The sequence below is a fragment of the Dermochelys coriacea genome, chromosome 10 (genome assembly GCF_009764565.3).
Source record: "Dermochelys coriacea isolate rDerCor1 chromosome 10, rDerCor1.pri.v4, whole genome shotgun sequence".
Taxonomy (NCBI): domain Eukaryota; kingdom Metazoa; phylum Chordata; order Testudines; family Dermochelyidae; genus Dermochelys; species Dermochelys coriacea.
The window spans coordinates 64392197-64407844 of NC_050077.1; the positions used below are offsets into that span (position 1 = coordinate 64392197).

Here is a 15648-nt window from a genome sequence, read left to right on the forward strand (position 1 = left end):
AGTGGTACTGCCTGTGTGAGTAAGTGTTGCAGGATTGGGCCCTTTAATGTTTGTACAGCACATATATCATCTAAGACCTGATTTTTCTCTGTCCAGCCTCTATCTGTGTGCACACCGGTACGCATGCTCAGTGTGGTAACATTAGTTACGTGAACATCTGACAAAATGTGCATGTGTAGAGGTCAAACATGCAAGTATTAGTGCACCAAACAGTGCAAAAGGTGTATGCAGCTGCACAGATGCACATGGAGGCTGCCTGCTGAAAATGGGGCTCATAAAATGCTATATTAGAGACAAAAATATTGTTTTCATAAGAACATAAGAATGGCCATACTGGTTCAGACCAAAGGTCCATCCAGCCGAGTATCCTGTCTACGGACAGTGGCCAGTGCCAGAGGGAGTGAACCTAACAGGTAATGATCAAGTGATCTCTCTCCTGCCATCCATCTCCACCCTCTGACAAACAGAGGCTATGGACACCATTCGTTACTCATCCTGGCTAATAGCCATTAATGGACTTAACCTCCATGAATTTATCCAATTCTCTTTTAAACCCTGTTACAGTCCTAGCCTTCACGGCCTCCTTAGGCAAGGAATTCCATAGGTTGACTGTGCGCTGAGTGAAGAAGAACTTCCTTTTATTTGTGTTAAACCTGCTACCCATTAATTTCATTTGGTGGCCCCTAGTTCTTATATTATGGGAACAAGTAAATAACTTTTCCTTAAAGAAAAGGAGTACTTGTGGCACCTTAGAGACGAACAAATTTATTAGAGCATAAGCTTTCGTGAGCTACAGCTCACTTCATCGGTGCATCCGATGAAGTGAGCTGTAGCTCACGAAAGCTTATGCTCTAATAAATATGTTAGTCTCTAAGGTGCCACAAGTACTCCTTTTCTTTTTGCGAATACAGACTAACACGGCTGCTATTCTGAAACTAACTTTTCCTTATTCACTTTCTCCACACCACTCATGATTTTATATACCTCTATCATATCCTCCCTTAGTCTCCTCTTTTGCAATCTGAAAAGTCCTAGCCTCTTTAATCTCTCCTTGTATGGGACCTGTTCCAAACCCTAATCATTTTAGTTGCCCTTTTCTGAACCTTTTCTAATGCCAGTATATCTTTTTTGAGATGAGAGGACTACATTTGTACGCAGTATTCAAGATGTGCTTGTACCGTGGAGTTATACATGGGCAATAAAATATTCTCCATCTTATTCTCTATCCCCTTTTTAATGATTCCTAACATCCCATTTGCTTTTTTGACTGCCGCTGCACGCTGCGTGGACGTCTTCAGAGAACTATCCACGATGACTCCAAGATCTTTCTCCTGATTAGTTGTAACTAAATTAGCCCCCATCATATTATATGTATATTACTTACTACTATTTTGTAAAATAACTGCCTGGGATTGTGATTGACTCCCTGGAAATCAGTTTCCCATTAAACACTATCACTGTGCATTTTTAAGCTCCTCTTTAGGCTACGTCTACACTACTGATCGCTGGCGGCAGCATGTAGGGTATGTGCAGCTACACATTTTAGTGAAAACCCTGCTGTGTCCACACTGAGGTGAGGTGGGTAGCTACACGTGCTAGTGAAAAGCTCTGGTGGGGGGAGACGGTGGGGAGAAGTTTGAGCACCCACCACCCGTCCCGCTGGAGCCTTTCACTGCAGTGAGGAAAAGCTGCAGAAGTGGGGAGCTGGTGAAACCTTTTCCTGCTGCCTCCCAGGTGCCAGAATCTTTCCTTGTAGTGGAGAAGGGCTCCAACAGCAGGGAGGCACTGGCATACTACACTGCTAAACAAAGATGTAGATGGGGAGGCATGGCATGAGCAAATAGAGAGATGTTTAGGGTACGTACTTGTGTACATACTCACACCCATCAGGCATGTCTGCACTCTACTCACTTAATACACTTCTGTTTATACCCATGCAAGGGGCTGTGTGGGGATGTACACCACACATTGCTGTGTGCCGTCTAGACATACCATAAATGAAAACTCTTCTTCCATGTCCATCTGGATTCAAATGAAAACCAAGGCAGAAGAACCGTCAGTAGGCTCATCTCTAGTACAGCTTATTCCATTTGGAGGCGTCAAGAGCGTGCTATTATACTGATCAGCTATATTCTTAACATCAGGAAAAGGCATTGAGGTAAAGAGGAAATGGTTCTCTTCCAGAAGTATTGGTACCAAGTGCCCACAAATTACAGCACTGAACACTATGACAAGGAGGAGCTGACCACTGGATTCTTTTAACAGAAGTGCGTTTATTGTTACGTAAAAGTTGAGGAGCATTACTGGAATCAGGCAGCAGCTAGTGCTCTGAGCTGGGATAGAGGACACTGATGAATTTCAAGTGATTCCAATGAAAGCGAGAGACGGTGGCATTATTTAATATGACTATTGAAATAAAATATTTAAATTGACAGCAAAATGTACATGTACATATAAACTTTGTTATTAACTCAAATGAATGATATATAATCACCAGCTATTTGTAAAGGGAAATAACTGAACTGCATCTTTTTGAAGGTGGAAAGATCTAAGAGGCTTTAGGTAGAGGTCAGCATAAATAAAAAATTAGGAAGGATACTCCTATACTTGCACTAGTTTCACCCAGATGTAACTTTATTGACTTCTTCATTTGACTTCCCAGTATAAATAAGAGAAGAAGTGTGTTCCTCACCATCCTACTAAGTTTATTTTACATAAAGAGTGGGTCTCTGCAACTAAGGCAGATTTACTAAACATCTGGCATAGTTGGTCAAATTTTAATTACAACAAACACATCGGCTCCTTCAGAAGTCCAGCAGTCAGTTCTAAAAGAACATTAGATTTTGTCTAGTGAGTAGCCATTCTATATATAACAAAATTAAGACATTAACTAGTGTGTTCAGACTCTTTGATGTCTATGCAGGATTACAATGGTGAGAATGATTGCAAGGCCTAGAGGCATTCCTCCTTTGCCTAAAATGAGCAGTCCTTAAAACATATGATCTTACAAAAGAGTTGGAGCCTAGTTCTGGGTTGTCATTTCTCTATGAACTTAATAGTCTGAGCCACAGCCAAAGTATTTGAATGACATATAAATAATTGAAACAAACTATATATATTTGCTACAAGGCTGAGAAGAGCTGCCACTTGAACTAGGAAACCCAGCTGAGGAAGAAACGGATCTCAATCTGCCCTTCTGCAGTCAGCCCAAAAATACTTGGGGACTATAATGGTAGGAAGAAGCAAGAACAAAGAAGAAGGGTGACATGTCTACTCAAGAAACCAAAATAAAACAATATCATTGGAACAGTTGAAAACTTAAGTACTGAATTCTGTATCCAACCCACGGGGAACACCACCAAGAGAAGAAAAAATGCGTTCAATAGCATAAAGAACATTAAGTGAAATTAATCATATTTGAAAACCTAAATTAAAAATGCGTATCTGAGACAAAGTTAAGAAAAAGTCAAAGGTTGCACAGAAATCACCCCAGCAGAAGCTCATGACTGGCAGAAAACACCAATAACCGACCATAGTTATCTAGAGCAATATCAAAGCATGCTTAAATTGTCAAAACACATTGACTAAACAAAGCTTTTTGGAGCTAAGTCAAAGGCAGACAAAATCTCTACAGATAGCAGTAGAATTGTTTCTTCTTTAAATGATGCTGGTATAAACCTGGAGTAATTCTACAGAAAGCAACGGATCTACACAAGGGTAAAATCAGAACTGGTCTGAATAAGTCCAAAATCAAGCAGGAGGTCCATACCTAATGGTTTTATAAAAAAAGACTTGTCTATAGAACAGATATACCAGAACAAACTAGTGTGCCTGGATGTTTCCTGTAAAGAGTAGATCAGGGATCCTTATATAATGCCCATGCTTTGCCAAGGCGTCATTGCTCATTGTCTGCTGACAGAGAAATTAAATTAGTTTCTCTGGTTGGCTCTGTTTAATTGGCAGAGCTCTTCAACTTCATAGACTTTTAGCAAATGCAAGTCGTTCCCTTTTGTCTCCAGATTGTCTAGATACCTCCTTTACAACAACTCAATCTCTAAAGACAAGAAAGTGGTCCAACCAACAATGTTTCCTAGCCTAGCATTCTAAAACATTTTGACTGAAATGGGAAGAAAAGCAGCACAGATGATGTTTTGCCATTTATTGTTAAGCAGATGTTTCGATCACCACTTGCAAAGAGACCAGATTATTTCTATGTGCCTGTGCTGTCAATCTTTCTGCAAGTGCATCTGTGTATGATTTTGCTAAGATTAAGCAAAATTCAATTTTACTAAAAGACTTTTAAATTTATCATTTAAATGGAGATTTTTCGTAATTGATTGTGTGAGAGAGGTTTTGAAAGACTAGGCTAGATCTTTAGCTAGTGTCAATCAGTGTAGCTTATTTGAAGTCAGGGGAACTTCACCTCACAACAGCTGAGGACCTGGCCCTCTATCGCTGAATCAGAGGTAATGGAGAGGAACTCCAAATAACTGGGAAATACAGTTCAGAATACTGTGCAGAAAGGGCACAGAGACAATTGTAAAAGTCAAAGGGCTGCGAAGGGTATTCCATTTTCTTCCCTTTCTACAGTGCTTTTCCATCAAATGAAAGCCAGGTGTCTGAAAAGAATTCAAGCTCAAAAAAGCAGCAATCATAAGCACTGGAGCAAATGAGGAACCAGGAGTTGATTAGCAGAAGATCAAAGTAAACGTGGCTGATGCCCCAAGGAGCAATAAGTGGTTTGTTTGTACATTCAGCCATTTTGTGTCCCAAAAGTATCTTTAAGTTTTATTCTCAAGTATGTGACAACTGGATGGAATAGCAATAGCTGTGCTTGTACATGAATCAGGATGGATCGATTGGCAAGAGAGTTGTTTAGATGGAAAGTAGTTGCCACCGTCTCGGTTGAATTAGTCACCATTGCTGAAAGTAAGTGATCAGAGTATTCAGGTCTTGGCAGAGATTTCCTTTAATCCTGTGGAAATTGTATCCATTGTCAGTAATACAGATGCCATCAGCATACAAGTATTTTTTGGCCTGCATTTCAGGAAGGTTGTATGTGTAGATATTGAACTAAGGGGGAGCCAAAACTGACCTTTCTGAAGGCCATTGCAGAGATGTTTAAGGTGACGGATTATCTGCCCAATTTGCAGAATGAAGCTTCAGTTGTTAATCATTTCTTGAATGAATGGCACCATCCGCCTACACGGAATAACTTGCAGCTGCTTGACAGTCAGCCCGATGTACCGTGTCGTAGGCTGACGTAAGATCAATAAGAACTGCACCAACTTTCTTTCCAGATACAAATGCATTTTCTGTATCTTGATTTGGGTAGAGTACCTTCTATTTTCCCCTCCTAAATCCAGTAAAAAGGTGAGGCAGCTGAGGATAGACTACCTCTTTAATCTGCATCAGTATTAGTCTCCATCACCTTGTAGATAATACACAGCAGAGAAAATGGTTGATAGCTCTTTGGATCTGTCAATGCTTTCCCTGGCTTGGGAACAGCTATGACCTTTGCTCTGTGCCAGACTGTTGGGATGTTGCAATCCTGGGTACAAGGATGCAAAAATCAAAGCAGCCAGCTTTTGGTGATTGGCCCAAAATGAAAGATGAACTTGTTATGGATGTTATCTAGACCAGGAGCCTTTTTAGACTGCAGTTATTGTATAGCCAGGTTGAGCTCTTGATCAGTAGAAGAGCAGGTTTGTGTTCACACTCTCTATATATTCCAGTGAGAGACTGAATGACTCTAGAACAACGTTATGCATAGAACTTGTATAATCATGGGGGAAAACTGAATTTAAATTTTAGTTTCCAGAAAACCATACTCATGCATGGGACTTGGAAATTCGGACATCTCAGCCAACGTTAATGCCAGCAAAACTCAATTGGTAGTGGAAAGCGAACACAAAAAGGGTCTGAGTCTGGTGGAAGCAAATTTGGTTAAAAATTCAAACTAATGTTCAAAATATTTGCTCATATAATCCTCTAATCAGGGAACAGAAAAAATATGATAGGGCTTACATGGTGAATCACAACACAGCTCAGTGGTTGGATATATGTGATCAATCTGGAGAATTAAAAGAAAAAAGTGTTAAATTAATTCAAATGACAAACCTGTAGAAATTACAATGTGCCCATGGATATTCTATGACCAGTAAGAGGCTAAGTTTATTGAATAAGGTATTCATTGTAGAATATTCATTCATCTCCAATTATGAATGAACATATAACCTTCAATGGGTGTCAATGTCTGTCTGTTTAGAAAAGAGCTGTACTAAGGGGTACGGAGAACAAAAGAAGAGATTAAATATGCATTCAGCTGCTAAGAATCACATGGGTCCATATATAGATGAGAAAATGTCTAGGCTTGCTGAAGAAGGAAAGCATAAAGTGGAAAGAGGTGTAAAAGGTCTCACTATTGGCAAAAAGCATTTTGGCTGCATGATGTAGAGTTGTTGGCATTTTCCCAGGGCCTTAAAATTTTAATTTGAGGCTTTCTGTGCATAGCCGCCTGCCTTGCAATTTCTTCCATTAAAACTCCTACCTGGCCCAGCCCGCTCTTCTCCGCTCCTCCCCTCCCCCCATGGGGTCAGGGTGAAGAAGCTTGGTCCTGTCGGCTGCTGCTGCAGGGCAGGCAAGATCCCCCCCCCCCACCTCTTCTGCAGGCATGCTGGGTTCCTGCCCCTCCTCCTCTCCCTTCCTGCTGCTGATCAGCTGATGGCCCTTGCGAGGGAGGGGGAGAAGTGGAGCCAGAGCATGCTCACTGCTCTGGGGAGGAGGCGGAGAAGAGGTGGGGGACGGGGCCTTGGGGAAAGGGGGTGGAATCAGGACATATCCCCTCCAGCCCCCTGCCATGAGCCACTCTGGGCAGGGGGCTGGGAGCACCCCTACGACCCTAGCCCACACCCCCAGCCCTCTGCCCTGACCCCTGCACCCCCACACAACCCCAGCCCTCTGCCCAGACCTGTGCACCCCCTCACACACTCCAGCCTCCTGCCCTGACCCCTGCACCCCCCATGACCCCAGCCCTGACTCCAGCACCCCCACACATACCCAGCCTCCCCACACCCCATACCATGACTCTTGCACCCCCCACATTCCCACCCCCACCCTGAACACCAAACGGGAGCTCCTGCACTCTCCTCCTCCACATACCCACCGCACCCCTCGCACCAAATGGGAGCTGCCCTGGTAAGCACTCCACACCCAAACCTCCTGCCCCAACCCTGAGTCCCCTTCCTCATTCTAGCTCCTGGCCAGACCCTACACCCCAACCCCCAGCCTAATCCTTCACCCCCAGCCCTGTGCTCAGTGCACTCCCACCCTCAGCTCAGTGCAGAGAGAGAGGAAGAGAATGGGCTAGAACAAGGGAGAAGGTAGGTACCCACTCTATGTGGGCAAGGCCGGGATCCCAGACCAGCAGCGGACTGAGCAGGGCCGGCATCCGGGACCCTGGCTGGCAGGAGCCGGTGGACGGAACCCCATACCGGCAGCGGGCTGAGTGGCAGCGGGCTGAGCCGCTCAGCCCACTGCCGGTCTGGGGTCCTGGCCACTGGCCCCACTCAGCCCACTGCCAGTCTAGGGTCCTGGCCCCGCTCAGCCCGCTGCCGGTCTGGGGTCCTGGCCACTGGCCCCGCTCAGCCCGCTGCTGGTCTGGGGTTCTGGCTGCTGGCCTCTTGCCAGCCAGAGTCTCAGGCACAGGCCCTGCTCAGCTTGCAGCCGGCCTAGGTGAACGGAACCCCAGGCTGGCAGTGGGCTGAGCGGGCTGGTGGCGTAAGATCAGCATTTTAATTTAATTTTAAATGAAGCTTCTTAAACATTTTGAAAACCTTGTTTACTTTACATACGACAATAGTTTAGTTATATAATATACAGACTTATAGAGAGAGACCTTCTAAAAAACGTTAAAATGTATTACTGGCACGCAAAACCTTAAATTAAAGTGAATAAATGAAGACTCGGCACACCACTTCTGAAAGTTTGCCGACCCCTGGTCTAATGCCAAGGAAAGAGTTGGTGCAGTAGTAGCAAAACTTGAGAAACGTTAATGTTCAGACAATCTTGACAACTTGGGAGTATCCTTTTTTTTCTCCCCAGAAGTTATAGTCCTACCTTACTTATCCTAATCACGTCTGAGAAAATGGCTTATCTGCAATGTATGAGCTTGCAGGGCTGCTACTTACAGTGATTAATGGTGAGTAACTGATTCCCCTTCTCTTCCATTCACTTGCTGAGCAGTCAGGGCTGATAAAGTGTAGTAAATTTTTGCAAAGACAGGGCTCGGAATACAGCCTCACAACTTATTCTCTACAGCCTGGTGGAGATGGCATGCATTCTTGAAAAATGCAAAAAACATTTTAAATAATTCCCATTAAGTTTTTTTTATCCTTAATTAAATCCAGCATTGTTTGTATAGTCCATCTGCCCCCAGTGATTATAAACATTCAAAACTTCCAACAAGATATTGGCACAGTATTGAGTTGCTCTGTGTATATCTTTTGTATAGGGGTGTTTATAATATTTTCCTGGAATTAAAGAATATTTGTTTATTGCAAGAGGGCCTGGAATGCGAGACCTATTATGGGCATCTAGGGGTAGCAAGTCTAAAAGCATCTCTTGACAGTATTACTTCCTTCTGCATTTTTGCAGTTTATATATGTTCTTTCTCTGGACCCCAAACATACAAAGGCAGAGTCATAAGTAGGATTGTGTATAACACAATGGTTTTGATTTTATTGATTTCACAAACCACACCCTGTGGGTTAAGTTGACACCTTACAAATCTAAAACCTTCAAGCAGAGTTAGAGCTAGCACCTGTAAAGCAAGTTGGTTTCCTATTGTGGGTGTCCTTTATTTAGTATTATCGGTACTACAAAGAGGTCTGTAAAATGATAGAACATTCTAGCGAAGTAAATGATTCAGAAGTAAGATAGTCTTTACTAAACTTAAGCATGACTTCATCTCTTTTAGCTCTTTGTCATTGTTCAGGCTAGATATATTATATCTTGTAATACTCGGAAGGATGTTTTCTATTTCTAAAAGAATTCTTTCTTGGAATCAGTGAGGGCAATAAGAAAAAGAGAGGTACCAATGTAGATAATCTGTCTTTGAGCAAGTGTTCTCTCGTGTAACATATGAGTTTGTCAGATCCACTCTCATCCTTTGGGCTAAGATGGTTAATAGTTGAGTCTAGACATATTAAGTTGATTGGGGGTACACAGAATTTCACAGCATGGTGGTAAGAATCAAGAGCTCTATGGTAGATATTTCCAAGGATGCCTGGAGGAGGGTATGTGAATGGAAGATGATGAATCAATCAATCAATGATGAATATCAATATGCTATTGTCAAGCCAGACCTCATAGAATGTGCTCATTGAAACTTTGAAGAAGAATATCTTTCAAAAGAAGCTCATGTTAACATGTTCTGCTTTGATAAAAGCAGACCATCTTAAAGGCCTGCGGGCTAGCAAGTCTACAATAAAATTGTACTGTAGTGTTGATGTTTACTTTTTGATCACTGGATTCAGTGGATATTTATGCAGAGTTTGTGAGTCACCTTTTAAAAAATATTCTGGGTTAGAGCCACAAAGGGATCCCCATTCAGCTGCCACCTAATCCTGTAAGCATTTTTTTCCCTTAGGGCAAGAAGGGGCTGTTCTAGTGTAGACATCTAACTTCAGGAGATGATTCATGGCTGTGAATAAATGAAAGTAGGTGCCTTCCTCTTGCCCAGAGATAGGTGCCTAACTTCTTTTGAGGGATGGGGTTTAGGCCAGCTCAGCTTCCTGGCTTTTGTGGATCCCATTCTTGGGAGCCTAACTCTTCCCAAGTCTTGTATAGGGAGTCTGGGCTCTTGTTTTGGGGTAATGGATTCCACTAGGTGGCAGGGTACCCAAAATTAGGTGTTGCAGGGCTGAGTCTAAATCTCCTTTAAAAAAGGAGTACTTGTGGCACCTTAGAGACTAACAAATTTATTTGAGCATAAGCTTTCGTGAGCTACAGCTCACTTCATTGGATGCATCCGATGAAGTGAGCTGTACTTCACGAAAGCTTATGCTCAAAAAAATTTGTTAGTCTCTAAGGTGCCACAAGTACTCCTTTTCTTTTCGCGGATACAGACTAACATGGCTGCTACTCTGAAATAAATCCCCTTTGTGACTCTAATCCCTCGGGTCTATAGAACCCTATAGAAAGTACATGGAATACTGGAAATAATTATTATGTAATTTAGGATGCATGAAATCTCAATGGATAAAACTTGAAAGCATATGGGATAAGATGACAGATATTCCTTTTCCTTTCCATTCCGTTTCCAGCCATCATTTCCATCCTGAAATGAATGTTAAAATATTTTTCTTGGATTAAATTAAGACCAAATACCACAATCTATGGCCACATTAGTCCAGTTTGCCTTTAGTAAAGAAATCTAATCAAACTGGTGCCTTTCTTTGTGCCCATTTAATGAAGATTGTTGGTAATTTAAGAAAATCAGAAAAGACCTTTCAGAAAATTTTGACAAGTCTTTAAACACATATTTGGCCACCAGATTGTTTCAATGTTATTTTAAAAAGACTTTATTTATTTGTTTGTTTATTGAGTAAGAGAGCTTTGTGCTTTGTCTACTGGGATTGATTTTAAAAATTTGGGACATGGCCCAGTAATGAGCTCTGTGTGGGCAGAACACTGCATCTTGGGTCTTGTGAGACCAGGGATCTGAGCATATAAAAGAGTGGTATGAAAGTGTTGTCTCATAAGGGGATATTGGGAGATTGGTCTGGCATGTCCGGGATATTTCAAATAATTTAGAGAAACATGAAAGTGCCTCACCACATACAGATCACTATAGCATTTTAAAATCTGTGTACCCCTCTCTCTTTGTTTTAATATCACATAATTCCTTCAGAGCTTTTAGCTGGCTGGCTTTATCATGTAGGTTCTCAAATAAGCCTTCTGTGGAGCCTGCTAGCCCAGCAATAGTTATGAAAATCTAGCACCTTTTTGATATAAAGATATCTGTTGGATGAAATTCACCCTTGATTGCCAGCACAAGTTCCTGAAGATTTATGTGATGTCCGGGCTTTATGCTGGTGCTCTGTGCAAGAGTACATTTCAATCTTCTAGTTGTTTGTTTATGAGCCCAGAGAAAGTGAATAAACAACTTTTAAGAGCTAAGCAAATTACATTAGATGATTTTGAAGAGAAATTTTTAAAAATAGCAGTATTCGCTATTAAAACATTAATTCTATCCAAAAAGGTAGTTCTGTTCTTTAAGTTGTGTTGTATTTTGTATGCTACTATCCCAGTTAAAGGCCACCAAACAAAATAAAATGCTAAACATGTTAATGGCATAAAGTACATGACATCCATTTTACAGTAGGATCAGGAATTGCATATGGAGTTGTAATGGGATTTGAAGTCTTTTTTTAAAAGAATTGAGATATAAAACTTCAAAAATGTGATTGAACAATCTTAGAGTAGCTCATCAGTCGGAACTGAAGCAACAGACTGATTCCTCAAATCTTTCTCAGCAGTGTAGAACTGAAGTGATAAGTCTTTTGCCCTTTCTCTTCAGCACCCATCTCTCAATTATGTTTGTCTTGTGGCTAGCCAGAAGAGGGAGCTATGACCAGCTCTTTGAGGCTCATCGTTTCCATTCTCCACCTGGATGGAGTGGAGATGAACCCTTGGCATCTAACTTCAAAACCCAAACATGAAGGGTTTTATTATGGCTCATGAGTCCCAGGTTTAACTGGGTTGGGATGTGGGCAGTACCCAATAATGGAACCCTTGATGAATTATGTCTGCATAGGCCAGGAACAGACATCATGCAGCAGGTGTGCTGGGGTAAGCAAGCTCACTGGTAGCACCTGCAACACTTGTGTGTGTAATAGGTGCAATACATATTCCCACAAACAGCTGGTGTACAGTATTCTACAGGGTGTGTGCATTTTAGCCAATGCTGGACAGCTTCGTCATTGAATTCCTCTTGAAGAGCACAGCTATTAGTTGAGCCCTTTGTAATTAATCCTTATGTCATTTGTAAGGTAGGTAATATATACTGTTATGCCCATTTCACAGGTGAGGAGATAGCGGCACAGATATGTTAAGTGTCTTGTCCAAGACTAGATAGTGAATTAATGGCAGAGCCAGGATTAGAACTCAGGATTTCCTGGCTTACAGTCCCATGGTCAGGCCAGGAGCCCGTGCTGTGCCTCATTTATTGTGAAATGTAGAATGCAATTTATGCTGCATTTTTTCTGACTCTCTGAAATGAACCATGTTTCCCAACAAGTGGAGTTTCGTTGGTCACAATATTAGATCTGATGAAAAGGTTATAAGTTAAAAAAAAAAAAGAATAATGGGTAGAAATGTATCTTGATGTTATAAGTAGTACTGGGTGAATAATGCCTTTTTTCAGTTTGCTGGCAATTCCAAAATAAATAAATACATTTAAAATTTCAAAATAAACTGTTTTGGGTAAAAAAAAAGTTTCTTTTCAATTTTCAAATTTTCAAATTATCGTGTTTTAATTTTTGAAATAAAATTAGACAACATTTCTAAACAAAGTCATTTTGAACTGAAAAAACAGCATTTTCTTTCAAAAATGTCAAATGGAACATTTCAAATTTTTTGGAATTTTTTACCAAACAATTCAGTGAAATCGACAAGGATTCACCAAAAAATGTTGGGGCTGAAAAATTTTGCCCAGCCCCAATTACAAGTCATTTTGTGATGGGAAAAAATGAAGACAGAGCTCTGGAAGTAAAGAAAACAGTAGATGTTATAGCAATTTGTCTTATTGTTATTAAACAAAGGATAAATGGGAGCAATCCAATATTCCCATGGAAAGAGCAGGAAAAAACTGAAAATCCATTTAAATGAGAAATGCTTCACCAACCTTTTATTCACATCATGGCAAAGGATTCATGTGATACACAGAGCATACTGAAAGAGATCAACTCTTACAATAAGCTATGGATGAAATTCTTTCTTGCTTTGTCATGTACAGAACAACCAAGAGATTTGACATTTTTTTTCACTTTGAACTTCCTTATGGCAAACAGTGCTATGCTGTTCATGTTTCAGAATATTTGGACATCTTGCTCCTCAATTCTCTTCTTTCCTCTCCCTCTCCTCTGTCTAGCAGACAGTTAAACAACAAGCCGCCAGAAACCTCCAAAAGATGTAAATGTGTCATTTCTGAGTTTGCCCCAGGTTATTTATCTACAGTGGACACGCTTAAAAGTTCATTCCAGTTCTAGAGATATAGCTAGTTCCAGCGGTATTCCCCTTGGTGTATGGAATATCTCTGAACCCTTTAATATCTCTAAAATCAGAATGAACACTTTAAGAGAGTACACTATAGACAGTTTTATCTATGCAGTTTCTGCATTTAGAGTCTAATCCCACTGAAGGCAATAGGAGTTTTGTTATTTAAATTAGTGGAACCAAGCTTTCATTCTTCCTGTTTTCTGTTAGATAATAGAAACCTCTGTATACATATGTATCTATATCACAAGTTTGCTGAAATGTCCGATCAATTGAGACTTGTATATGCTGGCCATTTATACAAGTGGTTATAAGTCTGATACCAGGATATTTTTCATACTAGACTCATTTCTTGCAAATTAAAAAACAATTCCAATATTCTCAGAGCGTGGGTGGAAACAGCGAGGCAAGGCCTTTCTGAGTTTCAGGGCTCTTTAATGAAGTTTAGTGAGTCAAATTAATTCTGGATTGAATTTCAGCATAAACTATCTTTTAAAATGAGGATTTATCTGGGGAAGAAAGTCTTAATATTATAAAAGTATATGTAATGAGGAAGATGGCTCATGAAGTGGAAAAAATTTCCATTCTATATATAGAGGCGAGTCCAAATATTGGTATGCCTGTATTTTGTCCAAGCCATTAGACTCAAAGCACAATGACTGAGGGTATTTTATATTGATCTTAGGTTGTTTTAATGGTAACATTGATGGGTGGACTGGAAAACACTCTCAAAGGAATCTCTGGTTCATTTTGACCATACTTGTATAACTTACTGATCTGTACATATTGCACCACTTCCTCTCTGCCCGAGCCACAGAATCTGTTACAGCCCCCTATCTCCAGACCCTTGTTTTTAGCTCAAGCTGTAAAGACTCATGTTTTTAGCTTTTTAGTGTCCTGAAAAAGTGTGTTGGCTAAAATTATGGCCATCACTCTTGCATACCTTTGTGTCCTGTGACAACCTTTTGGCAGTGCACTCAGCTTTTGAAGACCATTTAGTTAAAACATTGATATCTACCAGATAGGAGGATGTACATGCTATATATAGGCGACCTGTTGCTGCTAACCTAGGACTTCAATACTGTTGCTTTTCCTAATGCACAGTCTCTTTAGACACAGAAAATCATTTTAAAAAAAAAGATGGAATCATCCTTCGAAGGTAGAGGATGGTGGTGGTGATGGGGAATGAATTTAAATTACAGGAAAATTTTAGTGAATTTGTACTAATCTTGCAAAGAAAGGATTAGTTCTAAAGGTATGCCTTTCAGCTTCCTAAGACTTGCCCATCTCTAGCTGTTACCTGCTGGAGACATTACATTCAAGAGTCTCAGCTGGTGCAAATTGATGTAGATCCATTGACTTCAGTTGAGCTATGCCGATATCCATGAGCTGAGAATCCAGCCCTATTTTTGCTTTTTTGATGGGGTTGTTGTTTTGTAATAGCTTCCCTTTTTCTCCCCTCAAAACCATTCATGTTTTATATTATTTGTTGGATTCTTATTAATCTTTTCATTATAACCGCCTCACCCCCCTACCCAAGATACTCTGTTATCAAAATGGACTTGTGTTTGATTGTCAACAAATTAAATCCTGAGGAGGAGATGCCGTTGAATACAGCCTTATTAAGGAAATGTAAAGGCTGGGTACCCTATTTTTTTTGCTGATTTTCACCTATAATAAGTACACCAATATGATTTCTTTTATTGTTGTATCCAGCAAATTCAGGTTTTTATATTAGTCTTTTTTATTTCTTAATTTGTTTTTATTTTGATCCTACCAGGCAAACATACCTTACTCACCAGCATTTGGCTGGCAGTCCAGAGTAGGTCAGTGTTCTAAGATTGAGGCTATATTATAAGGTTTCATATATTTCTTCTAATTGCCTAGCATTTCTCAGTGGTACATCTGAAACATCTTGAATTCACTTTTTCTCTGTTTGCTATGGGAACACTAGTGAAAACTTTAGAATTAAAATAGCATTATTGGCAACTGTCTTTTCCAGAAAACTATTTTAAGAATGAGTTACTGAGTGATAATTAGATACTGAAATGCACCCAGTTTCACATTTCAGTGCTCCTTTCCAATTAGAATGGCATTAGAGTGAAAGTGTAGCTATATAATTGTATGAAGAATAGATCTAATTTTCTCAATGTCACTGCAATATCACCTTTCAGGAGTAACGGCTCTGAATGATTACGCATATCATTTAGTAATTGTATTTTATCCATTTCATGGGGAAAGCTGATTTTTTTTAAAGTGGACATGTGATTAGATTATAAATGAACACATCACAAAGAGACTGTGCTACATATCAATATTTCAGCGTTAATGTTGCTGCATCTTAAACTGCTGTGAATAACATGGCATGCT

General features: G+C 40.4%; 1 long non-coding RNA gene across 3 annotated transcripts in view; it reads left to right on the forward strand.

Moving 5' to 3' along the window:
- Positions 1–15648, forward strand: part of LOC119862657 — a 210720-nt gene that overhangs the window by 173897 nt on the left and 21175 nt on the right. The window lies entirely within an intron of this gene.